Source organism: Onychomys torridus, chromosome 18 (genome assembly GCF_903995425.1).
Source record: "Onychomys torridus chromosome 18, mOncTor1.1, whole genome shotgun sequence".
In the NCBI taxonomy this organism is placed as follows: Eukaryota; Metazoa; Chordata; class Mammalia; order Rodentia; family Cricetidae; genus Onychomys; species Onychomys torridus.
Window position 1 is genome coordinate 37,639,030 of NC_050460.1, and position 27,834 is coordinate 37,666,863.

General features: G+C 42.5%; 1 long non-coding RNA gene across 4 annotated transcripts in view; it reads right to left on the reverse strand.

Annotated features, from left to right (window-relative positions):
* The window catches only part of LOC118569276, a 45,966-nt gene that overhangs the window by 2,872 nt on the left and 15,260 nt on the right, over nucleotides 1–27,834 (reverse strand). For all 4 annotated transcript variants that reach the window (XR_004943054.1, XR_004943057.1, XR_004943055.1 and 1 more), the window contains exons 2-5: nucleotides 15,919–16,075; nucleotides 15,631–15,741; nucleotides 13,676–13,831; nucleotides 12,020–12,130 (exon numbers count right to left, since the gene is read on the reverse strand). This is a non-coding gene — a long non-coding RNA (uncharacterized LOC118569276). The remainder of the gene's footprint in view (nucleotides 1–12,019; nucleotides 12,131–13,675; nucleotides 13,832–15,630; nucleotides 15,742–15,918; nucleotides 16,076–27,834) is intronic.

Here is a 27,834-nt window from a genome sequence, read left to right on the forward strand (position 1 = left end):
TCAGAAAGGAGAGCTATGTGGCATAGGACTGGAGCCATTTTAAAACTAAAAGATATTTCTCAGGAGCAATGCCTGAGGGGTTGAAAGTCAGAGGTAAAACCAGCTTTGAAGACTCATGGTGAGGACCATGTGACTGTCATCTCTTGTCCCAGGAGGCTTCTCCTGCCACAGGTTTTCTTTTAAACCCACATGGCTATTGATCGTGGCTTCCAAAATCAAAATGGAGTAACTAATTCGAGCCTAGGACACATGAATATCCTGTTAAGTGCTGTCCGGAACCTCAGCAAACAGTCCAGTTCTATTTACTTTCTGATGCAAAGCTTATGCAAAGCCAGTCGTGGTGAGTGCTCAGGCCACTTTGCATACATGGTTAATTGCTCTGTCAAATTATTAGTCTTCCCAGAGTGTTCAGTTTGAATGAAATCTGAAGAAAATACATCTCTCACTTCACAAGCTGAACTCGATGACACCATGTAAGAGGACATTACGGAGAATTGTAGTCACACTTAATTCACAAGCATCGTTACAAAAGTACATAGTACAAAAATGAAGAAAACATATGCAACAGTATGTAAAATAAAATGCCACAGCCAAGTTGGGTTTAATCCCAAATACAAGATTGGTTAACATTCAAAAACCTACAGGGGGGCGGGGGGGATACAAAAGTAGGCAGAGGCTGTGTGGAACACAAGATAAGTTCTAGCAGGAGAGGGACTGGGATGGGACGTAAAAAAAAGAAAATGACTAAAAGTCATCATAACGAGTATGAAATTGTCAAGAAATTTAAAAATGTGAGGGAAACCCACTGAATAATTTGTCACACTGGTGGGATGAAGAGAAAAGGGCATATCGTCACTATAAACAAAAGAAGTGTTTCACTTAGGGTAAAGATGTCAACACAAAGCATGGGAAGAAGGAGGGCTTTCCAATGAATGGGGCAGAAGCAGATACTTGTAACAGAAGGGCCAGCTTGATCAGTGCTGTGGGCCAGGAAGACAACCCCATGGTGCAGAACATTCTGACAGTCACAAAATTCCTTGGGTTCCATCTTGGTCACAAGACAGAAAGACAAGGGAGGGAAAAAAAAAGAGAATGAAGAGGAAGGAAAGAATGGAGGCAGAGGTGGGGGAATGGAGGCCATATAGACTGTGGATTTAAATATAAAATATAAATCAACAAACTAGTAAGTTTGCTAGAAAATATCATTAGGATGTGTCCATGGCCTTGGGACAAGAAAAGCTCTCTCAAGATAACCAAAGTGTCAACTAGAAAGAAACTAGCCATTCACAGAAATGATAAAGGAAGTGAAGGCTCAAGGTCAGAAGACTCATAACATCCCCAACACTTGAATACATAAAAGATTCATGTGTAAAATGTATGCATAAAAAGTCAATATGAAATAAGCAGTCTGGGCTGGAGCAGTGGTTCAGTGGATAAGAAGAGTGCATGCCCCACAAGCATGAAAACCTGGATTTGAATCCCCACGGTCTTCCGTGCTTCAGTATAGTAGGGGCAAAGTCAGGTGGATTTCCAGAGACACTGAGCAGACAACCTAGCCAAAACAGTGAGCTTGAGGTCTAGTGTGACACCCTGTCTCAAGGGAATGAGGCAGACATGAAGAGAAAGGGACACCCGATGTTCTAGTTATCACATGAATGTGCATTCGCCTGCACATGCGCGCGCACGCACACACGCACTCAGCAGGCAACTGGAGAATAATGTTCATAAAAGGGAACATTCAAATGCCCAGTAGACCTGAAAAAGATACTCAATTTCCTTTAAGAATCTAGAAAATTGCTGTTGGGTGGTGGTGCATGCCTTTAATCCCAACACTCAGGAGGCAGAGGCAAGGAGATCTCTGAGTTAGAGGCCAGCCTGGTCTACAGAGTAAGTTCCAGTACAGCCAGGGCTACACAATTAAAAAAAAAAAAAAAAAAAGGTCTGAAAAAAATAAATCCAGGAAATTGAACTAAGCTCACAATGCCAGTCTACTGAATGCCACCAGAATGACTAGTAATCATGAGCTGGGCTGGGGAGCAGCTACATTCACTGCTCAAGACTGACACAGTCCCTTTGGAAAGGTACTCATACTCAGCATTATATATTACCATCAAACAGTTCTGCCCTACAATTTAGCAATTTCCCATTCAGTGTAAATACAGACTAAACATAATGCATGCGCACACTCAGCAAGATGAACTCAGGAAAACTTAGAGCAGAGCTCTCTGAAATCATTTAAAACTCAAAACAACCAAAACATTCATAGAGGGTAAGATAGATAAACTATGCCGTATGTGAAATTTTATGAAGAAAATACACTACAATTGTAGCCAATGTGATACCGAGAGAAGAAAGTCAAACACAGATGAATACCTGTCCCACATTAAAAATCTGTACCATGGCAAAATAATTTTAAAAAGTAAGTAAGTATCTCCTGTGTGGTTCCACTTATATGAAGTTAAAGAAAAATAAATTAAAAAAAAAAAAATAAAGCAAAACAAATCCCTGGGATCAAAAATCAGGATGTGGGTACCTTTGGGAAAAAAGATGGGATTGCATCCTAGGAGCCATTGGGAGTATCAGTCATGTTATCTTTCTTGGCCTGCCATGGGTAGGCGTGGTTATGGAATGTGTTAACTCCAGATCAATGCACAGAGTCCCACATTCATGCTCTTCACATCTTCCATATGTGGAGCTCCAATGAAGCCCTAATTTAAACATTCCAAATGTTCTTTTTGCTTCATGATGTCACTCAACATGTGTGTGAAACAGATAGGAAACAGGGAGAATGGATTCACGCCAGACTCAGAGGGAGAGAATGCTTTGCAATGAGCTAAGAAGTAATACATTAAGGGGAGGGAGGGGGGAAGGAAGGAAGGGGAGAGAGAGAGATCCAATGTAATAATAATAATAATAATAATAATAATAATAATAATAATAATGACAATAGAGCAGCCATGGACACAGAAACTCACAATTGGTCAAAGTCAGCCATAAATGAAACATCTGTACCACGCCCCTCCATGAAGGCTGAGAGGCCATCTTGCAAAGGGGGAGAGGAAGATTTTAAGAGCTAGAGGTCAGAAAGGACGAGAGCAAAACAATGCTTGTGGACATGACGGGACCAAGGTCACGGTGCGCACACTCCCAGAGCCTGCAGTTGCCTGCACAAATCCAAGCTAGTTCACTTTCTCACGTGGAGCTATGGACTGTTGGCAGTGGCTAGGGAAGGAAGAGTCAATTTCCCTTAACGCTGTGGTCTCCCATGCCCCAGTTAATGGCACCACACCCGTGAGTATGTAGATAGCACAAAGTGGAATCAGCTGGTTATTAAAAAATAAATGAATAAAAAGAGGACTTGGGAAAGCAGAGGTGGGCAGATGTAGGAAGAGTTAGGGGGAAGAGTGTGAGACAAATATCAAAATAAATTGTATTTATTTATAAAGTTCTCAAAGAATTAATAAAAATGTTATATTTAAAAACTAAGAATATAATATATATATATTATATATATATAAAACAAAATTTTAGACTTAAACAAAAATACAGAGCTAGAGACTCCTTCCTGTGTTTCTAGTCTCAGTATGGAAAGTAGGGTTAAAAACTAATACATATAGACTACATACAAAGCATTTTCTTATTTAGTGTGTATAATGTATACATCAACAAGTCATAGTGTGGGGAACAATAGAGTCACAGTATGATCCAGCTCCTCCGCCAAAAAGCTGGCTCAGGTATCCAGGGCTGCATCTGCAGTTACACAGAGCAAGCATCACATTGCAAAGCCTCCTGTGGACCCAGGTAAAAGCCCACCCCAAGGCGGGGGTCAAGGGGAAATGTTCCCCTCGATATAGTGTTTCACAGTGCTGCTACTTAATACTGAACGGCTCTCCAGTCTGCAGGGTGTTTGTGCCTCCACTCCAGGCACCTGGCTGGATGCAGGATGCCATAGTGAAGCAGGCTATTGTCTTTAACCTTGGGAGGCAGCACCTGTAGGCCTGTATTTAGGCTACACCATGTGTTTCCAAGAGCTAAATGCAAGGAATATAATCAAAATTGTTCCTAACACTACTGTTTTTACATCAACAATCTATAAATATATGGAAGAACTCAATATACATGTGAAATAAACAGAAGGTATGACTCCACCGAGCTAACTTAAAAAAAAAAAAAAAAAAAAAAAAAAAAAAAAAAACACCAGCACTGGAGTTTAGAAAGAGTGGCTTTCAATTGCTGTGTTTTTAGATATGAAACATTATGAAAAACACAGACATTATTCATCAGAGTGATTGTCCTGTGTACCTGTATACCTTATATAATTTTTTTTTTCCAGGGCTTTTTACTTCAAGGAAATAACTAGCTAATGACATTTCAGACTTTGGAAATTTTTCCCAATAGCACACTGGAGTTCCCTCGGGGAGAGAACTGTGAGTATGTGGATTTTTTTTTTTCAAGATCATTAACAGATATTACAAACCAATTCAAACTGAGCATTTTCTTTGCAAATTACCTTCAACTTTTAAAGCCATTGAAGGAAGTGGGGAAAAGACAGTGAGTGATTTAATTTACTTGACTTGTCTACAAATTGCAGCTTTGTGCTTCATCTGTGACTGAATTTCCAACCCCCCAAAAAAAAAAATGTATCTCTAACTATCTCTAATAGATATATTTTTCTAAATTACCACATTGGATGAGTGATATTTCCAGGGAGTAACACTATCTTTTTTTTTCATTTAGTAAGTTGCCCTGGAATTGGGGATGTTTATTCTATTGGTATGTTTAAGGTAAAAAATGGAGCCCCACACTGTCTAGCTGAGGCCTAATTAGGTCTCTTCAGTAATTAGCTGGCTTATCCTCTCCTGGGTGCATGAACGGTGATGCTTTGGTTGCTGGTGTGCTGTGCCTTTCGGAGGGGAAGGAAGAATTCTTTTATCTCATGATCAAAACCTAGTTTCCGGGCTAAAAAGCTAATATTTGGGTGAGCAGTCCCTCATTCCAAGATTACATCAGGCCTGATTCTGATTTGCATGTTTTCCATTCAAAGAACCCCTGTGGACTTCAAGGGGAGTCTCCTACAAGGGCCAGCTACGTGGGAGTCCTGACAGGTTCCAGAGCAAAAACTATACCAAGCACTGCTCATGTTGGAGCCAAAAACCATGACACAAAACTAAAGGGTCTTCCCTGCTCATGTTATCCCATGGCGCACATGGGAAATGTCCCCAGGCCTGCTAACCACTGTGCTGGCTTCTCTGGCTGCTACATGTAAATATTTGATGAATGATGCTTCATTTATAAGAACATACTTTAATAAGAATATTCTTTGCATTTGGTGCCCAATGAAGACTTTTTGAAAGCTCGTTGTTCAAGGTGCTGGAAGTTTCTTTTTCTCCATTTTATAGTAAGAAGTCCTCATCCCCCAGTCACTGACTGCAGCACTTGGGAAAGCAGGCCCCACACCTCTCCTGAGCAGTACAGAAGAGCTGGCCCTCGTGGCATGGGCACAGGAGAGTCAGTGCCAAGGGTGTGAGAATGGGAGATCTGGCCTCACCCCTTATGGGCTTTGGCACTCAGGTGAGCCGGCACCATCCCTTCCTTGCCAGGGCAGTGCTGGAGAGCTGGCCCTGGTGGGGTGGGTACAGGAGAGCTGCCTCAATGGCATGAGTATGAGCCAGACAGTTCTGCCCCTTGCCAGCTACCACAAGCAGAAGAGCTAGGCCTGCCCCTCACCTGGGCAAATCAAGAGAGCTGGCCCTGGTGGCAGGGGGCTGACCAACTCAGCTTCTACCCAGGCACAGATACAGTGCTTTGAGTCAACCCCCACCCCCCCTCCAACATCTACCCCATCTAAGAACTGCTGGAGCATGTGAAGGGGCTGGTCCTGCAAAACCAAGGCTGCAGCATCTCCATGACACAAGGCAACAACAGGATATCTGACAAGGGCCCTGGTAAGGATCCGATATTGATAGTGTAGCAGAAGCCAGAAACCTCGAAGCAGACCAAAGACTCTTTACAACAAACATTTGTGAGTAAAGCTGTTTGGGCAAAAGGGTGGACAGGGTGACACACCATAACACACTGCAGCTTCCACAGCAAAATGAGTTGTTGTTGTTGTTGTTGCTGCTGCTGCTGCTGCTGTTGTTGCTGCTTTTTGTTATTGCTGTTTCATTTTTATTCTTTTTTAATTTTTTATCATTTTTTTGTTTTCTTTTAGGAGGAGATTGCAAGGACAGAGGGCAGATATAGAGAAACAGGGAGATGAGTGGGATTGGAGTGCATGGTTGTATGATAAGAAATTCACAAACAATCAATAAAAACTTAAAGAAAATAATAAAAAAGTCAACAGTACAAATCAAACAGGAATGTCATAAGCCTCTGCATGTCCTTCTAACAGAAAGGGTAGGACACTAGCTGAAGAATGTTCATCCTATTATCAAGGAAGGAGTCATCCTGTTATCAAGAGTAAAGGAGCCAGGTGGTGGTGGTGCACGTCCTTAATCCCAGCACTTGGGAGGCAGAGGCAGGAGGATCTCTGTGAGTTCAAGGCCAGATGGGTCTACAAAGCAAATTCTAGGACAGCCAGGGCTGTTACACAGAGAAACTCTGTCTCAACACCACCACCACCCAAAAAAAGAGTAAAGGAGCCTTTTTAACCTTCCACTAATATTACAGGGTAGATGGTATTGATATCACCCCCCTGTGAAAGATGGTGATGTGAGCTATAAAGAACTCTGCTCCAAAGTCCTAGGGCAGGAGTGTGGAAAGAGACTGAGGAATCCAGATCTGCCCAGTGCCATAGCCAACATTCATCTGCCTCAAACTCACAGGTGATTTCAAATGCCAAGTTCATAGCCTAACATCTGGCAGAAAAGCAGACCCTCCGACTGTGGTCCCTCAATTTGAACTGAGACAAAGGGTACTACATTCTACACTTGGACAATTAAACTGCAAGGAGTTGGTTGCCCCACGGGTTTCCCAGTGGGACCCTGTCAGAAAAGGCAGACATGGTTGGATATCTAAACTAACTGGTCTGTATGCCACGTGTGTGTCACAAAATGCTGACACACTTCAGAACTTCAGAAAATGAGACTTGATCCTCTAGGCCACAGCAGTTACTCATACAAAGGCACAAAGGGAGGTTGATGGTTCCAAGATGATGCATATCTCTGGACAGATAGCTCAATCCAAAATCATCACAGCTTCTAACTTGTGTTGGAATAGGGGATGGGGTGAAACTCCTATTGATCCACTTGGCCTAGGACCCGGCATCAGAACTTTAGAGCCCTGATTAAGTCTGTTGGGAATATTCAGGCCATGGAGGAAGATTAGAAGGTGATTTCCTGTCTGCCCAGTGAGTATACACCACCACCCCAAGCTGGCTGCCTCCAAGCTATAATGGGAGAGGTCTTAGTTATTTGCAAATGCCTTCCTGTTCACTAGACTTTCACAGCCAGGTCCTCTGAAGCCAACAGAAGGATCCCAAACAATTTCCAGTGTGGTCACTGGGACCCTTCCCCTGGGGACTCAACTCTGAGAAAGTTTGCCAGAACTGAGACATGTGGTCCAAGAGTGCTGGTGGTGATGTGTTCCAGGTGTGTCTTTCATACTTTAAAGAACATCCTGAAGGAATGTGAATACCTACCTAGGCTAGCCTGCTGGGTGGTAAGAAGGGCATGGATCAGGTCCCATTTGTCAAAATACTTCATCAAGGGCCATGTAGGGAGGCCCTCCACCTTCAGCTACAGGGCTAAACACCACACTGTTCTCACCGCTGGACCTGAGTCTTCCCACGAAAATGAATCAAAATGCAATGATCTGTCTACTAACAGATGTCCAACTTGAAGGTTAAAACTAAAGTGAGATGCAAGTGAATTTCTAAGCACACCTTTGCTCCCTGAATAAAAATCAAAATCCCGAGCAGAAACCATGTTGAATGTCACTTGTCCCCTCACCTGAGAACCTTGCCATGTGGCATCCAGATCCAATGCCCACTCCACCCCTTTCCTGGATACCCATGTGTCCTGCTGGCCCCTTCCTTTCCCATTGTGACTCAGAAAGAAGACCTGCTGTGATTTCTAGGTGTGGATTTTCCGAAGCATGATCCAAGGGATTTCCTTCAGGGCTGCCGTGGCCGTGAATGAAGATGCTCTCTCTGTTGGTCCCTTGTGAGCCATCCATCTCCTCAGTTCAGGAGAAGGGCAGTCATCTTAGCATTGCTCCTTATGGGTCTCTAGGCCCCTGTACCATGTGAATGACTCAGGAAATTAGTTGTGCCTTACCTGAGTAACGAACAGTATTGCCCCAGCTGTTGCAGATGCTGAGGCAAAAGGATTGCCAGTTCGAGGCCAGGCTCAGTCACACAGCAAGATTCTGTCTCTAATGAAAGCAAATTAAAAAAAAAAAAAAAAAAAAAAAAAAAAACCAAGAGCATTGCCTTTAAAGTTCACATCTGAGACAAAACAACACAAACCCTAGTCACTTGGTTTCATCTGCTATCATTGGCCACCTTTGAACCGGATCAGAAGATAATTCTCTCCTGATCCTCTCCTCCAAGTTCAAGTTCCTTCCCTGTGGTTAACCTCCTTCACACCCACCCACACCTGGTCTAAAGGCCCGTTGCTCTCATCGCATAGAAATAGCTGACATGTTGGTGTGACCTGCCTGCTAAGGATATACAACTTCCCAGGTCACCTCATGTTCCCATGCCGTCTATGTGTAAGAGAACTATGAGTTCAGTGTTCTGTGGGGCCAGGTGTGATGCTCAGGTGGTTCCATGGAACTCCATCGCCAGCTAGCAGGGGTTGCATGATAGCTCAGAACTCAGCTCCATCACCTAATGCATTTCCACTTGAGAGTAGAGGATGAGAGACAATTTAAATCTTTTTTTAAATTCTCTAATTTTTTCCTTTATTTCCAAATTAGAAAAGCACTACATATTGTAACACTTTGAATGGTGAACAAAAGCAAAAATGAGCATGACTCCCTGTCCTACCACAATACCATGCTCTTGAGACCACCAGTACATGCACAGCACATACTACATTCAAGTATAGCACATACAATCTACAACACATAGATTACCTGTGCTGTAACACCTTGTGAATAATGTGAATAATGTTATGATGATGGGAGAATCTGAGTTCACAACTGTATCTTTAATTACCCATCTATTTTCCATACCTTCCTAGGGTATGTTACTCTAAGCTAGAAAACACAGATTTGCTTGGGTCAGCAGACCATGCCTGTCTTTGGTGGCCTCCATTTCCTGTTATGACTTTTGCTGCTGCTATTGCTATTGCTGTTATTGTGGGGTTTGATAAGATTTTTGTATGCTGGAGGAAACTCAGGACCTCATTCCTGCTAAGCTCTTTATTATTGGGCTCTACCCCAACCCTACCTTTTTGCCCATGAACATCCCTACTGGGCTTGCCGGGATTGAGTAGATCTTGAGAGAAGCATTGGGTGTTTTTGTTTTCCTTCTTACTTGGTTCTGAAAGATGCCCTGCCTTGCACACCTCCCTCCCAGCCTGTTGGCTTCTTGTCTTCCCTCCCTTTCTGATGGATCTAATGGCAAGTTGCCAGCCTTAATGTTGCCTCTAACCTCATCTCTTTCCCTTGATGCTCCAAAAGCCATCAGTCTTTCCACTGTGGATCCATTTCCCTTTCCTCACTTGCATCTTTCTCCATCCATTGTCTGGCAAAGAGTACCCTAGTCCTCCACTGGTACTCTCTATTTATCCTTCAGATTCTCACCCTACCAGGTCACATCTTTGAGCCACATTCTTGCACTTCACTTTGTAGGTTTCAAATAGAATGAATCCTTACTATAGCCTATAAAATGGAGGCTAAATATACCTACTACACACAATACTCTCTGCTAGGTGAGGGGTGCACTATTTGTTAACAATTTTAAATTATTTTTTTAGGCCAGATGTTGTGTTGTCCATTAGGGTATGAGCTTAAGGAGGCAGAGGCTGAGATAAGGGAATCTCTTGAGTACACTACTAGGAGGAATTCAAGGACAGACTCGGCAGCACAGGGTGTCCTCATCTCAAAACATGGACAGACGTAGGGAAGATCACTCAGTGAAAAGCCACTAGGAATTATTAGTGAAGGAAGGAAGTCTCCAGAAGACCAGCAAACAGTCTCAGAGGTTAGCAATGCATCTAGTCACAACTGAATGAGAGTTATCCGTGGACCAGGACCTAAAAGATGATACCTGAAGTTGGAAGTGAAAAATAGAAAGAATCTATAAATGAGAGCCTCTTACTCCTGCAGGGTAGACATAAATGGTAAGGGAAGCCTGGCTGGGAGAGAGACCACCCCATGGGCTGCATGAGTGCCTATATTAAATGGAAGACCTGGTGATCCATCTTTTGCATAAGTGACCAGTGACAACTCAGCCTGTTCTGGAGACCCTTCTGAGTATGCAGCTCAAATAAAGCCCGCAACTTCCAGCCCCTAGATGGCTCTCCCCTCCAACACACATCAATCAATTACCCCAGCAAGAAACAGAAACCTAGGAAATGAGACACCTGGCACTGTCTGCAAGAAGTCTTTGCAGCCACTAGGGTACCATTTTGTTATCCTCAAGGATCGCTGAAATAATCCAAATTAATTTAATGTATCTGCTTTGAGTGATTTTTCCCATAAAAGACAGACAACACACACACACACACACACACACACATACACACACACACACACACACACACACACACACTGTGCTAATTCTACCCCCCCCCCCAGAAGCCCATCTGTCCACTCTTGTCCACTTAGAGACCAGGCTGGGGTTCAGAAGGGAGACCAGCGTGAGGTGAATTTGTCTCCTGGGGACTGAACCTGTGACCTCATTAGCTCAGGGTTCTAATCAACTGAGCCACCAGGCACATTCCTTGCTAAAGGCACCATGGCAATAATTTGCTACATGTTAATTCTAAGATTAAGTACACATGAGGAGCATTCCTAGTGGGCAAAATGGGAGATTTGCTAATTCTTGGGGAAAGATTTAGATCATCAGTTTTTGAACCCTTCAGTTTTAAAATACAGTTCTGTGATCTTGAAGTGATGCCCACCATCATCTATCGCTGTCTACATCAGGACAAAGCAAGTGGTATCACGCTTGCAAAACACTACCCCAGTACCTGTTTATAGATTTCTCTAAACTTTCTGTTTCAAGCACAACATAGAAAGAATGGGTTCCATGCTGAGTGGAAGATGGTTTTGCAAAATCTAGAGGGCTGTACCCCATCACTGCCACCACTACTCTCTTCCTAAAATGATAAATCCTGAAAAGACAATCCTCCCTCCCCCAAGAAAAAGGGAAGGCCAGTGTCAGAGACCTGACTCAAGACAGAGGAAGTCTAATCCACTCCTCTCTCTTCCTTTTCCTTCAACCAGCCTTGAAAAGCTAATGTTTAAAAACAGTAAATATGTATGGAATACTGTTTTGACGCTGCCTTGGTATCCTGTACTCAAATTTCTATGAATATTCTGTCTGCTTCCCAACTCTGAGAACAATTTCCGCTCCAAGGCTACATTAAACATTCAGGCCATTTCAACGTTAGCTGCTCCCACCCTCACTGTGACTTTGAACTTGATATGGCTTAGGAAGAAATCAAAGCAACTATTTAAAAATATTAATAAAGATGGGATCTATCCCAGACTTGGTAATTTTGGGGAGGGACCTCTGTGAGGCATCCTGGGAACAGCGCTGGGAATGTGCCGATACTAGCTTTTCTATGGGAAGCTGGCTGGAACCCCCCACTGTCTTCTGGAAGGGTTTTCACCATGGAGAAACTCAAGCCTCACATTTGCACATTGAACCTTCTGTCCTAGAAGCTTAAAGCAATGATTTAATACCTCGGACTGGCTGGGGATGTAGTTCAGTGGTAGAGCAAGCACTGGGTTTGAGCATCCACAAACACTCTCACACACACACACACACACACACACACACACACACACACACACACACATATACACATCTAGGTTACTGTCAATTGTAAGATACACTTCCCACCTTTGTTGTTAACTCTCAGCCTGGCATCATGGGAGCATCCTGGGTCTTGCCTTGACCATTAGAGGTTCTTAGGAAAGTTAAGTCTCCTGTGTCAACTGTCATTTTTTGCATCTGTAAAATGATGGCAATTATAATTACTACAAAATAGGTTTGCAGTTCTGCACCAGAAAAGCACATAAAATTATTCAACTCATGGTTGAACACAATACTGAGGGACTCATTCAAATGTAAGAGTTAAGGCTGTGGGTGTAACCAGGGTAGAGCACTCATTTGGTTTGCATGAGACCCTGTGTGTGATCTCCAGCACCGCAAAAGCAAATAACTATACTGCAATAACCTAGCTACTGTGGGCTTCTCTTAAGCAAGGCATCCCCATCTGGGTGTAATATGTTGCATTTCAAATATCCCTCGCTTTATAAAGCCACAGCAAAAGTTAAATATGTACTACAGTTCTACATCCACAAGGAAAACACTAACGATTAAACTGAACACAACATGCTTAAATAGCATGCTCTGATTCACATAGCTCAGAGGCAGAAGCCTCAAATGAAAATAGCTAGCCCTGATTTCTAAATTAATGCCTATAAAAATGTTTTCTTATGAAATTCATTCTAAAACAGTGCAGTGAAACTTTCCAAATTAGCATGACCAAAATAGATGATCTTTTTCTCTATGACATATCCAATTCTTAACCAACCTAAAGGTTTGAAGGAATTTCAAAAAGGGTATAAAAATATTATCTGCCTATTCAAATAATCAGGCTAAGAGCATTCTTATCTGAAAATACAATCTGAGACAGCCTCATTTTACAGTCAAGAAACTCTCTTAACATATTCAGGGAGCTACAGTTTTAAACAACTCCAGTCGAAACTGACAGTCAGAAACTAAATAAACAAAAACTAACTAACCTGCTGGGTAGTATCCATCTTACAGTCCTGGGCACAATTTGCCGTAATCTGCAGGGGGATGGGTGGTTCAGTTAAATAAATAGTTTTCATTTCCTCTCTATATTTCCTCAAACCACACCAATGCATTTGTCTGTGGCTCACTTTAAAGGTTTGGTAAGCACTCTCCCTATCTTGCTTAGAAGACTATGTTTTATTTTTATTTTGTAATAAAAAGGAAGAAAGAATGTGGGTGTCCATTGTTTTAATGCGTTGAGTCCTAATTACTTCCCTTTCTCATTCATCAGCAAGGTAGTGTTCTTAAGAGACTTGGGGGCTTTTTAGCCCTTAAATATTGCCTTTCATTTTGTGATATTTGTTTCTTTCCATAAAATGATGCTGTATAGTCCCTCTCATGGTGACAGATGAAAGATAGAAAGAATTCTATTGGTGATATTGGACCATGAAGAAGTAAACTTCAGAGATCAAATCCCCAACAGAAAAATAAAATGTATTATTGAGGTGGAAACATGGGATCCCTTAAAAATATTCAACATGACTGCTAATTTAGTAACAATATTGTCTTACTAATATTTGAAGGGGGGAGGGTATAGCTCATAGGCTTTAGCCTTTGGCCAGACTCTCTCTACTTGCCATCATTCCCTGAGTGAACTAGGATGTCCATAGACCTCAAAGCCTGAGGGACTTGCAATGAGCTATTAAAACCACAAGGGTCACAGGCAAGAGTTGAAGATGATGTCATTGTACTTACCTCAGCCAAGGCTACAGCTGGATCTTGGTCTCTGTGACTCAGTAGGAGATGGGAATCATCTGTGACTCAGCAGGAGATGGGAATCATCTGTGACTCAGTAGGAGATGGGAATCACCTGCTTTCAACAGTACAGGATACTTACAGCATCACTGAAATCTGAGCAAGAAAGACATACAAAGTGCTACAGTGAAGCCAGATGTGGTGGTGTATGCCTATAATCCCAAGTACTTGGGAGTCTGATGCAAGAGAATCATATGAGCCTAAGAGTTCAAGGCCAGCCTGCACAGCATAGTGTTGCAAGGATATCCAGCCCCTTTCTGGACATTTGGGTAATCAAGTATCATTTTGAGCCTTGGCTTCTTTTTCCAGGGTAAGAGATATGGTGGTGGTGGTGGTGGTGGTGGTGGTGGTGGTGGTGGTGGTGGTAGTCATGGTGATGCTGTTGGTGGTGATAATAACAATACTGAAGGTTATGGCAGTGGTGGTAGTTATGGAGGTGGTGATGATGTTATTGGAATTAATGGAAGTGGTTATGGTGGTGCTGGCAGTGAAGGTACTAGTGAGGGTGAAATGGTGGCGGTGGTAGTGGTATTGGAGGTGTTAGTGTTGGAGTTGATGGTGGTAGTGGTAAGAGTATTAGAGTCAGTGGCAATGGTGGTTGGTGGTGGCAAAGGTAGTAGTAATGGTGGGGGCGATAATAATAATGGTATTGGTGGTGTTGATAGTAATGGTGCGGGAGGGTTATGTAGCAATGGTCATGGCGAGCATGGTGATGTTGGTGATCATAGCATCAGCACTTTACCAGTGGAGTGAGCATGGTCATGACCTTCAAATCTCAAAAGATGAACTGAAGACTTCAGCTTCAGAAAACCACTCTTTATATACTTTCTCAGTCTTAATTCCTATTCATCAGATACTAAAGTAATCACAGCTATGTTGTTCTTTATTAAGATTTATTTTACTTTTAGAGGTATGTCTGTGTCTGTCTGGGTCTGTCTGTCTGTGTCTGTGTCTGTCTGTGTCTGTCTGTGTCTATGTCTGTCTGTGTCTATGTCTGTCTGTGTCTGTCTGTGTCTATCTGTGTCTGTGTCTGTCTGTGTCTGTATCTGTCTGTGTCTGTGTCTATCTGTGTCTGTGTCTGTGTCTGTCTGTGTCTGTGTCTGTCTGTGTCTGTCTGTGTCTGTATCTATCTGTGTCTATGTCTGTCTAAGTCTGTCTGTGTCTATCTGTGTCTGTATCTGTCTGTGTCTGTGTCTGTGTCTATGTCTGTCTTTGTCTGCCTGTGTCTATCTGTATCTGTATCTATCTGTGTCTATGTCTGTCTGTCTGCCTGTATCTATCTGTGTCTGTCTGTGTCTGTGTCTATCTGTGTCTATGTCTGTCTGTTTCTATGACTGTCTGTGTCTATGTCTGTGTCTGTATCTGTCTGTGTCTGTGTCTATCTGTGTCTATGTCTGTCTGTGTCTGTATCTATCGGTGTCTGTGTCTGTGTCTGTATCTGTCTGTGTCTGTGTCTATCTGTGTCTATGTCTGTCTGTGTCTGTATCTATCTGTGTCTGTCTGTGTCTGTGTCTATGTCTGTCTGTGTCTGTCTGTGTCTGTGTCTATGTCTGTCTGTGTCTGTACCTGTGTCTGTCTGTGTCTATGTCTGTATCTGTCTATGTCTGTCTGTGTCTGGGTCTGTGTCTGTGTCTATCTGTGTCTATGTCTATGTCTGAGTCTCTGAACATGAATTGAGATGTCCATGGAAGCCAGAAGAGAGAGCTGTAGTTATAGACAGGTGTAAGCTACATGATGTGGGTGCTGGGAACCAAGCTTGGATCCACTGCAAGAATATGTGCTCTTAACCTCTGAGTCATCTCTTTAATCCCAACAACATTATTATTAATTATGACTTGACACTTAAAATAATGGAAAAATAATGCAGAAACCAAGACATCACTTTGGGGACATACCTCTCTTCATGTGTATTTTTTGTGGTTGTTGTTATTCTTGGCTATTACTTTCATCATAACCATTGTCACTGAAAGCATTTCAAAGTACTGGGAGTCCTTGAAGATGCTACACTGTAAAATACCAAGGACAGAGGAGATCAGTTCATGGAGATTTGAGTAGAGCCATGTGACAACACTCTTCTAGCAATGTCTGGACTGTCTGGGAGTTGAAATTCATACAGCACTTATAATGATAATAAAGAGAACCCTTTACAGGATAAGGGGAGAGTCATGGCACAGTTCACTTACATTTCTCTTCTTCCTTCTAGGCTCACTGTAACATAGAATGTCTACAGTCACTTCAAAGTTAGGAGTGGCATGTTGACTCATGGAATATGAGCAGAAGAGTGTCATCAATGGAAGAAGCCATCAGGAGCCCGGACAATATTCACCAAGTTCCTTCTCCCTGTGGTAAAAGAGGAAGCAGGTAATAAAGGAACATCCATCATTCCAGAATCCTACATGTCAATGACAAGCAGACCTCCTTCTGATCTACAATAGACTTACAGAGAGAGTGAGAAATAAATTCCTGATATCTTAAGCCACTGAAATTTGGATAGTAAACCACAGCCTATTGTATCCTAACAGCCACCAATGTCCTAGATAAGAGTGTTTAAAGTCAACTGTGGTCACATAGAAAAGAAGAAATTTACATTTCTCCCCACAGTAAACATAGCCTTCTGAGACTTCACCTCTTTTCCATACAAGGCCCACTTCAGAGTGAAAGTGCCCTCAAAAGGGAAGGTGTGGGTGTCACAACCCAGAAGGGATGGAAAGCCATTCTGTCCCACAGTAATTCTATCTGAATTCAGTGAACTTGTCTAGCTGCACTTGACTTTAAATAATAAAGCATTGTCTCACTATGAGGCAAGCAGACAGGCCCAGCCCTACCCACCCCACTCCATCCCACTCCACCCCACTCCACCCCACCCCTGTCACTTCCAGAGCGGCTCATTTAAACATGTACTACTCAAGGTGTCGGCCACCTTAACAGACTGTGTTTGGAAAAACCAGATCTCTTCAAAGTTAGGACCTTGCTGCATGGTAAGTGGGACAGGAGATGAGAGAGACCCATCTGTGCCTGCCCTCCGACCCCACAAAGCTCCACCCCAACTGAGTGAAAACCCTAATGCCTGCAAAGCACAGAGGCTTTTTGAAGACCTAGCCCAATGTTATTTGTGAGTTAAAGACTTGCTGAGTCTTGCCAAAAACAACAGGGAGGGAAGAAAGGAAATGGTTGTTTTGGGGGGTTTTTTTGGTTTTGGGTTTTTTTTTTTTTTTTTGGTTTTTTTGTTGTTTCTTTTCTTTTTTTTTTTTTTTCCTTCTGAACTTGAGAAATAAGCATAAGCCTCCTCTTTTCTAAAAGGCTGAATGTCTCCAATTTTCCACAATAGAGCTGACCTCTCAGTGGCCATTGCCTTCATCAGATCCAAGTGGCTTCTTAATGGTCATCACTTTCCTTCCCAAATAAATCGCATGGTTGCTATAGCCAAATTAGATGTCCTGGCTTCTTACAAAGAGGCATTGGGTCTTGTACATTGTTCAGGGACATTGACAAAAACAAAAAACAAAAAAAAATGACGTGTGTGCTTTGACACACTACAAGTGGTATTATTTCTTTCATTCCCAGCCTCTAGTGTGTTTAGCTTGTACAGTCTCTACATAAGCAAGAACAGAAGAAATACACACTTACTAGATGTATGCCCAGTACAAAATCCTGACAAAACCGTTTGAGTTGGATTCTGTTATGCCTGAGAATGCAGTGTGAAGCGGAGAGTTCAGTGGTTTACCCAGGGTGTATATTCAATGGTGATTGTAGAGCCTGAATTATAGACATAACATCCATACAGCAGCAACTCCTATCTGTATCATCCTGCTGCCAGGCAAGTTTTGTTGTGGGATAATCTTTTTATACACTGTGAAGACATGTCTCTGCCAAGGCACCTTCTGACTGGTTTAATAAAGAGCTGAATGGCCAATAGCTAGGCAGAAGAGAATAGGCGGGACTTCCAGGCAGAGATAGAAACTCTGGGTTAGAATCTGATGTGGGGAATTTGTGAGTTAGACACAGAGGAAGTCAGACTTACTATATGGAAGAGAGGTAAGGAGCCAAGTAATAGATGTAGATTAATATAAACAGTTAATTTAAGATTTAAAAGCTAGTTGGGAACAAGCCTAAACTAAGGCCAAGCTTTCATACTTAATAAGACTCCATGTCATTATTTGGGAGCTGTTCATCCAAATAAAGTCCAACTACAAGCTTTGGGGTTTTTTTTTAATGACTGTGGATATGTTATTCTGTTAGCTTTTGTCATTATGACAGAATATCCAAGATAAATAAGGGAGTAAACAATTTCAGAGGTTTCAGGCCACAGTCAGTGGGCCCCATTGCTTCAGCCTGTGTCAAGCCAGCAACATCACAATGGAAGGATAGAACAAAATGCAAAGGTGTTTGGTTAAGAGTAGCTAGAATGCAGGGGGCTGGGAAAGGGGCTGGGAGAAGAGAAAGAGGAGGACGAAAAAGAAGGGAAGGTGCCAAAGACAAGCTATATCCCTCAAGTACCCCTGTGTGGTGGTTTGAAAGACAGTGGCCCTCCAAAGGGAGTGGCACTATTAGGAGGTGTGGCTTGGTTGGAGTAGGTGTGGTCTTGTTGGAGTAGGTGTGTCACTGTGGAGGTGGGCTTCAAGGTCTCATATATGCTCAAGCCACACCCAGTGAAACAGATCACTTCCTGTTGCATGCACAAGATGTAGAACTCTCAGCTACCTCCCAGAATTGTATCTGCCTGCATGCTGCCATGTCCCACCATGATGATAACCGATTGAACCTCTGAACTGTAAGCCACCTAACTGTTTCCTTTTATAAAAGTAGCGATGGCATGGTGTCTCTTCACAGCAGTAGAAACCCTAAGACATCCTCCCTACAACCTATTCCCTCCCACCAGGCCTCACCCACTAATAGGAAATTCAGCACAATGAGATCAGAGCTCTCATGATTCTATGACCTCTCAGGAATGCCACCAACTTGGAACCACGTTTTCAACACTTGTTGATGTCTACTTTACACACAAACCTCCACAGCCATCGACACAATTGCTAAGAAGAAGGTCCTAAACCCTCTGTCATGATCAGAAATGCAGGAATCTCAACCTAGAGTCCCACAGCAGGAGCTTAAAGTCTACCAAATAAAGTAGGATTTGAAGAAGCGAGGGAGGAAGAAGATGGTCTATGGTCATAGGGAAGAGAGGCCCATCTAGGCAACTACAAGAAAGATGTTTTGAACTGCACCCAATTGATCAATTAATAGAAACTGCATGAAAGGTAGCTTTCCATCACTATATGTTAGTTTGAATTTATCCATAGCTTAGAACTTTTAAAATAAACCACTATGAAAGACCAGAATGGATGACATCCATACAAACAAAGAGAGAAGAGAGACAAGAAAGTCACGGGTACAATATAGTCAAAAGAAGATGCTTAAGGAATATGGAGAGGGAAATGGGGTGCTGAGGCAGAGAAGGAATTCCGGCAAAATCACCGAGAAGAAAGGAAACAGAGGAGTACAAAGAAGTCAAGTGCAGATTGTTTTTAAGAGGAGAGAATTGGATCAGTGTATCAATTATGTTTCTACTACTATGCTGAAAAAGCATGACCAGAAGTAACTAATAAAGGAAGGGTTGATTTGGAGCTTGTGGTACAGGGGGATGGATAGATCAGCCACCATCACAGCAGGGAAGCACAGTAGCAGGCACCAGCCAAGGCAGCAGGAACAAATGAGAGTTTATATCGCCAACCACAAACAGGAAACAGAGAGAGCCAACTTGAAATGGCACACGTCCTGTGAACCCCAAAGCGACACATCTCCTCCAGCAAGGATACACATCTTAAGCCTCCCCAAACATCCACCACTGGAGATCAAATATTCAAATGCCCAGACTCTGGGGAACTTGCATTCAAACCAACACAAGAAGGGGAGGGGGTAACAGAGAGGCCCTTACCAGTCAGAAATAATTCTGCACCAAGTAAATAAGTACTGACTGCTTAGAAAATACACTGAAATGGGCGTCGGAGGCGAGAGACGAATCGCTAAAGGCTGCCTCATTTGAGCCAGGTAGGGGTGCAGATAAATAGATTAGCTATTTTCAATGCCCAGCAAAATTCAGAGAAAGGAGAGCCTTTTATTATTCAAAACACATGTAGATTTCTAAATAAATAAATAAATAAATAAAAAGGGGGGATTTTTTTTTTGTGAACCGCTAGATTTTGATTAAAGTCTTTCCATTTCTTCCTCTACCCATAAAGCTTGTATTCATCTCAAATCCTTACAAAAGATGCTCCCAATCTGTTCTATGACTTCGTGAAAGGCATGGGGGCTGTGCCCATATTTCTTCACGCTACTCTTTGATTTTGACATAGTTGCTTGAACTCTGCAATTTGTGTGTTGCAAAATTTAGCCCTCTTGAATCTGTTTCCCTGAGTTGACTAGTCCCGTCCTGTCCCCACCCCCCACTGGAATTTTTAGTTGAATGTATCACTCTCTGCAGCCCAAATGGGCATATGATACACAATGCACCTTTCTCTGTATTAATCAATTTGTGCTACTTCCTTGTAGGAATTATTGACAACATGGTTATTCTTCAGACTTGTATCTGCAATACAAACATTGGCTCCTCTACTCACCAACCCATAAATCCTAAAGTTGGAGGGATAATTTCACAGTCCACACCTTTTCTTGTAGTGAATTGAATCTCTGGGAAAAAAAAAAAAAAAAAAACAAAAAAAACCACTTCCTAGTCACGTTTACCACCCTCATCACCAACAAACCAAAAATAGAAAATTTAGCACTGTAGTGGGTAGCCATTCCAGCCTTGGCCTGGAAGTTCCAACCCCCACTGAGGCTTTGGTAATGGTCACGCCCACAAGGCGGGGCTGAGGGAGGAGGCTGAAGACCCAGGATCAAAAGGAGAGGCCCCTCTTGGTTCCAGGACCCTGGACACTGGAGGTAGACTGAGCAGAGTTCTCCAGAGAACACCACAGGACTGCGCCATACCTTTCCCAGACCCTGCAACCTATCCCTTCATTTGTAAGCTACCCCACAAAATAAACCTCCCTTTTCACTACCTGGAGTGGCCTTAATAATTTCACCAATATAGCACCTTGAATAATATTGTGAGAACAACTAATTTTTTTTTAAAAGGAAATGTCTTTATTGTAACAAAGACAATCTCTTCTAGCCTCAGAGTAAAAATACTGATAACTGAAACTATCCTGGGTTATCGTTGTCATGCTGTGGACATATTTTCTAAATATCGCTTACAGAAGAATCTAGAATTCTAGTCTTCGGATTTTCACTAAAGAAGAACAGGGTGGTAAAAATACATCTGTGGATAAACCGTTCCCCATTTACTTTGCAAAACCGCTCAGGAATTCACATAAATAATTAATGAAATACCCATTTTCCCTGAGACATAAGAAAATACTCCTGGATGTTTTCCAGGCTAAATGACCGAACTGAAGGATCTGCTTTCTCCTATGAAAATATATAACCTCCCTGAGCTGGGGCTCCTCACCCAAGTTCTAAAAAAGAAGAATAGTAATATCCAACTGGAGCAACATGACCATGATGACTGGACGGTATTTCAAAATCAAAACGATAGTAATGCTCAGTAGGAAATGCAGCTGAAGGGCCAGGAAGCTTTTCCCAAGGCATCTGATGAGTGCATCATCCATCTTTGCCTATTTCTCTCTCCATCATCTTCCATGTTGTCCTATGTTCCAGGATCTCTGACTGCAGAGCAGTACTAAGTTACTGCAAATGATGCCTACTTTAGACTTACACAACAACTTTTTTCTAAGGAGCTTCTTCACTTACAGTACTTCTCCCAAAGCCCTCATGATACTGAAATGATATATCTATACATACGCATGTATTCAAAGAGGCATTCTGGCATCCACAGGGCCCAGCAGAAACCTGCAGCAGCTAGCACGAATGCATACTACTCTGCCTTCTTTGATGGCTTTACCAACAACAGACAGATGCCTAGGGTTTTCAATATAAATATTCCTACGTAGAAAACTGGGCAAAAATCTTCAAACCACATGGGGTCTGCAGGCAGGTCAGGAATGGAGCTATGCCCTGGCAAGCACCAGAGACACAAAAGGAATCAGAGCTTTATACTGTAGGTGGTCATTTCAGATCTCCACCAGTGGAGAAAAAACAGCATTTAAGTGGGCAGTATAATCTTCACTCTTTCGAACAATGACTGGCTACCTGCTGAAGAGATGGCTCAGCAGTTAAAAGCACTTGCTTCTCTTCCAGAGGACCAGCATTCAGCTCCCAGCACCCAGCACCTGTTGCTAACAGCTACTTGTAACTCTAGTTCCAGGGACCTCAATGCCCTCTTCTGGTCTCCACTAGCATCTACATGCGTGTGGCACTCACACAGACAGGCACATAAACACACATACACATAGGCATATGTACAAACAGAAAATAATGAAAACAGATTTTTTTTTCAGGTTGTAGTAGCTCATGACTTTGATCCCAGCATTCTGGAGGCAAAGGAAGATAGAGATCTCTGTGAGTGTCAAGCCAACTTGGTTTCCATAATAAGTTCCAGGCCTTAGGTGACAAGACAATAGAATTGTCCACTTGAAACTGCTGCCTCCTCACCTGGCTGTGGACTTAGAGTCAGTGTATCCCTCTACCAGAGAAAATGATGCGAGGTGCCAGTCAGTGAAGTACTTAAGGGAAAATCCAGGCAAGAGTGTGTTTCTGGTTTTGACTATGCTTCAGGGGCAAGAAAATCACAGCCTCTGAAACTAGGGGTATATATTATCTCTGTTCTGTTTCCATTGTTGATGAAATTCAGCTTAAAACTTTAGGGGAATGGAGGTGTTAGGGCTAGAACCCTGAACCTCACATAGACCAGTTAAGGGCAATATCATTGACCTACATGCTTAGCCTCTATTTCAATCTTGAAATCATGCTCGCTCTCTCTCTCTCTCTCTCTCTCTCTCTCTCTCTCTCTCTCTCTCTCTCTCTCTGTGTGTGTGTGTGTGTGTGTGTGTGTGTGTTTTAATTGTCATGAAAAGTTGTCAGATATTAGAAATGTGAGTTAGTAATAAATAAATAAGCTACTAGTCCCAAGGTTCTCTGATCTCTAAGGATTGTTATTATGTATCATAATGCCCTTGATATAAGCCAGACTTCATACAAAGTTTGCCACTTCAGGCAGATACAGGGCTCTGTAAGAACCTTTCAAACATTATCTTCCCTGGAAAACCATCTTCACCAAAGTCTTAACCCAGAACATGAAACAGAGGTTTAGGGTAAGAGAAAAGAAATGGAAGGTTAAGGTTCAAGGCCTCTGAGGTTGGAATTTGGGGTGTGGCATGCATGGAAGGCTAGTCCACACACTCAGCTAAAACATAGATAAGACATATCACGAGGGCTCTAAAACAATCTAAGGGATCTTCCAAATGAATACCTCTCAAGAACTGCTGCACAGTGGGGTCCGTCTAACTCTGAAATTTGGGTCTGCATGACAACATAATAACTAATGTAACTTCCAGCGCCTTCTAGAACAAGTATGTGGAAATGCAAAACAGCCTCTAAACTAAGACTGCCTGTGCCCATTGGAAGAATCTTCTGAATGAGAAGAGTGGGTGCATATAGCTGATCATGTCCCCAAAGTCTGCAGATGCATAAGTTCTCTCCGAGGAATAACAAAGCTCCCAGGCCACTTTCGTCATTCTGTCGTTCTCCAAGAGTGCCCCTCAGAGGAATTCTGTCTGACCTCTGAAGTTGAAATTCCATGTGGAATCTTTGGGAATCTATCAAAAGCCTAGCATATGTGCACAGCCTCAGAGCCTCTGAATTCAAAACAGGACCATTTCCTGGCTCAGAATTCCATCTCCAAATTCCTTAGGCTCAGAACTGATGGAAAAACAGATCCTCTGAGTTCTTCTGATTTAGAAATCATTCAAACTGACAACAAATAGGAAATTGACAAGGAGATTTGAAATCTTCCATTTACACAGACGGCTTTTTTTTCCTTAACCTTGATTTTTCTCTCTTCTCTCAGTTAAAAGCAAAACCTATGACATGAATTAAAGTGTGTGTGTGTGTGTGTGTGTGTGTGTGTGTGTGTGTGTGTGTGTGTGTGTGTGTGGAGAGAGAGAGAGAGAGAGAGAGAGAGAGAGAGAGAGAGAGAGAGAGAGCTGGAGGGGAGCACTCTGTCTCATATGCTGTACCACATGGCATTCTAGAAGAGCTGTACAATTCTAGGGGTCTTTTCTCCCACTCACATCTCTACACTTTTCGTATACTATACTATTCGGCCAAACAACATCACCTATTTTTCAAACAGAACCTTCCCAGGAACAGCCTGAGAAGGAGTGCAGACACACAGAACGAAAGTTCATGGTGTTGGCTGATCAAGGGTTCAGGAAGACAGGGGTACACTTCCTTCCAACACGGAACTCCAAAATGCTCAAGCCTGACAAGACATCTGAGGTCTCCAAGCTACCTTTTTATTATACAAAGCAGGCCCACAGAAAGCAGGTTGGGCTTGCCTAATCCTTATAAAAGGCAACTCCTAGGGTTTCCTAGAGGTAAATGAACCCCTTTCTAGCTACTAACATGAATTAGGTATTCTCTGCAAAAGAATAGATCACACATGTACATGCACATGCACATGCACATGCACACACGCGTATATCAACTCAGGGGTTTCTCAGAGGCCCTAAACCTTATCTCTTAATGCTTAACAGATCCATGACCCCTAAATTAAGAAGTCCTGCCCCAGAGAAAGCAGTTTTTCTTTTTCAAAACTTACCAACTCTGGAATATACACTCATCCTAGTGGTGTGATCTATAAAATTAAAAGGGAAAGCGATTCCAACAACTCAAAAAGATGATTTAATCCCTAATCAATATTTCCATATTTTTAACATGTGTCAAGGAAAGAAAATGTGCAGGAGAAATTGAAACCTATACATATTTCACTAGCGATTTCACATATGGACCTGGAATATCTTTTCTCCTAATATGGAGATGGCTCAGCAGTATTTAAATGACTCCTTATTCCAAGTCATATAAATATGCACCAGATGTATCTTTTGTAAATGTTATGTTTTTCAAGTTCTCAGCATTTGCAAGTAGTGGAAAGCTATGTCAAGCACGCTTTAATGGGGCATAAAAGTGTATTGTATTCAAAGAGATGGCACCGCTTTGTAATAGGGGGAAATACAAATGTTGTCAATGGCTACATTTCCACTTATTGATTTATGCTGCACAGCAGAATGGTCTGTATTCTTTACACACAAGTTCCCTATCAGTTAAAAATCTAACCACATACAAGAAGTCATGCCTATATTAATGGATTCTCTAGATGACAGGAAATTCCAAACACTTCTAGAATCTTGCTCGACAAGAGACTTAAAGATCAGCTCAGCCCCACACCCAGATTGAACAGATGAGGAAGGCTGAACCCCAAAAGTGTTACACTGTAGTGACCTCTGCACTGAGCCACTGTGGGAGAGGATGCAGGAACACATAGGAGCCCTGATATAAGGAACGTCCCTGTGATCTCCACAGCACCTATCTCTGGGCTGAACAAGAACAGAAATAAAACCAGAAGTAAAGCATGTATCATGTATTGATTTCCTGGACTGACTGGCATCTATGTTTTTCAGACTGTCAAAGTAGCTTATGGGAAGTAAGCATGGGGAGTAAAATGTCAATGGTCAGCATTAACAATTTTCAGAGAATATTGTAATGCCTTTCTCTGATATAAAATTTATCTGACTCATGATGAGCTTTTTCACTGAGATTACGAAAGGCGCCCAGTAAATTCTCCTCTGAACATTTTTTTTTGTGGTGTGTGTGTGTGTGTGTGTGTGTGTGTGTGTGTGTGTGTGTGATGTGTGTGTGTGTATCAAAGATGCTTAAGAAATGTTTTCAAGTCCCACAGCAACCACCTTGAAAACTTTTGGGTATGTTTTTTGGAGGGAAGAGGTGTTGGTTTTGTTTTGTTTTTGTTTTTGTTTCTGGTTTTTTCTTGTTTGTTTGTTTGTTGTTGTTTTCTGTTTATAAATGACAGTTACCAAGAATGATACCTCGCTGTAAAACTTTTTCTTTTCTTTCTATTAAGGAAAGAGAAGATCCTTTTCTCCAGGAAGTCCATGTAGCTCGAGCTTCTCTAAGGAGAATGAGGCGCTCACGGACACACCTTGGTCACTACTGACTCTCAGCCTACCTCATCTCATCACCATATACTGCCTCAAATTGTTCCTTGGAATGAGACAGAATATTAAAAAAATGAACCAACTAGGTAAGAGTCGTTCTCTGAAAGCCAAGCGACTTTTCATTTTGACCTTTACAAATAATACCTTGCCCCACTGGGCCCAGTGGCAACAGGGAAAAATCTCATGTAAAATGAAGTCATAACTGAAGTTTTCACAGACTCCTGTCCCTGTCTCCACAAGTGGAGCACCCCTGCTTCACAGAGTTCCACAGCTGAACATATGTCCTTTCTGGCTCCAGATGAAAGCACATATTTTCTTTCTCTATCCAGGAACCAACCGGTTTTTGCACACCAGGTCAGTGCCTGAACCAGCAGCTTGCAGCCTTCATTCCCTCCAGAGATGGAATGAAGGCAAGGCCAACCTAGAATCCACCCTCCATGGGCGATTCTAGGTAGTTCTAAAACACTGTTTCCCAAGCATTATCATGGCTCCTTGTATGCTTGGGCAGGGGTCGTACCTATGTGTAGTAGTAGGCACTCACCATCCAAACTGTCTGGTCCATCATAAAAGCATGTCCATCATCACTGGCCTGGTGTCCCTCACAAGAGGGTCAAAGCTCCTGTGCCAATTGTCAGTGTCATGGTTAGGGGTGTTGCTCTCCATCAGTAAGTGATTTTCTTTCCCAGGTTGCTGGGAGACACAGAAGCCAATACTTTTCTGTCCAGACGGGGAGTACAAGAGAGAGTGTAGATACACCCATGTACTTGCCAAGATGCTTAGTTTAACTTGCCATGCTTCTGTGTAAATGCAGCATCTACAGCAGGGTTGTGCCAAGTTAAGATGGGAGCCTTCTTCTGTTCTTGTTATCACAAAGGGCAGGGGCACAGGGAAGATGTAGTTACCAAGGGTCATGTGACCTTAGGAACGTTTGCCACCTTTGTTTTGCTACAAAACGGGGTAAGGAGGCTGAACCCACCAAATGTCACAGAACCTCTTTGAAAACTAACACAGAAGTGTCCTGAAGGGGGCAATGTCTGGAGAACTCCAACATGCCAAGATGGACAGAAAGCAGAAGCATACATGCCCCCTCACATACAAACAAATTTGGAAAATAGTAAAGCATTGCTATTGAAAGACATTGCCTTTAGCAGACAAGATACAACTTCAAAACCTAGTGTCCCCGTAACATGACCTTGACAGGTGGCATATCGGTGTGTCACTCAGCTGATACATTTTTCAATACGAACTCTACCTTGAAGTGAATTTGAGTAGGAGACTCCAGATAAGGTTCAAGCTTCAATACCTAGTTCATTGTAATATTTTGGTAAATTGTAATAATATTATTATTAGTGCCACTGTCAATGTTGGCTTTATGATGATGGAAATTCTTGGAGTCACCCTGCTCAGAAATGAAGAGTTTCCTCAGAAGAGTTCTCATTTTCTCATCACCCCTGAAAGAATTTGAGCACATAATACTGAATTCTGGAGGATATTGTGCTCTCCATCCCATGCAGAAGAATTCGACACACAAGAGAAGGGACGGGGAAGGGAACAGGACCCAGATGAAGACCCACACATTTGCCTTCTGTCACAGGGCTTTAGCATGTGTTCATGGGCACAGTGACCTGACCCCCTTGACAAAGTCACCTGCCTCCCTTGGCAAAGTCCAGACTGAGGGTAACAAAGACAATTCTAGACATAGTCAAATGAATATCCCCTAGGTTGACAGATCCTAGGCTTCCCTCTCTGTCCATTGTGAAAACAATGACCTTAGCTTGTTTTGTTTTTTTTTTTATTCCCAGAGGACACAAAGGGAAAATCTTACCCAATTTAAAGTGCTGCTAACGAGATGTCTATTGAGAAAAGGAGTCAAAATGGAGCACTCTCACATCCATCAGGTTGATATTCCTTCTA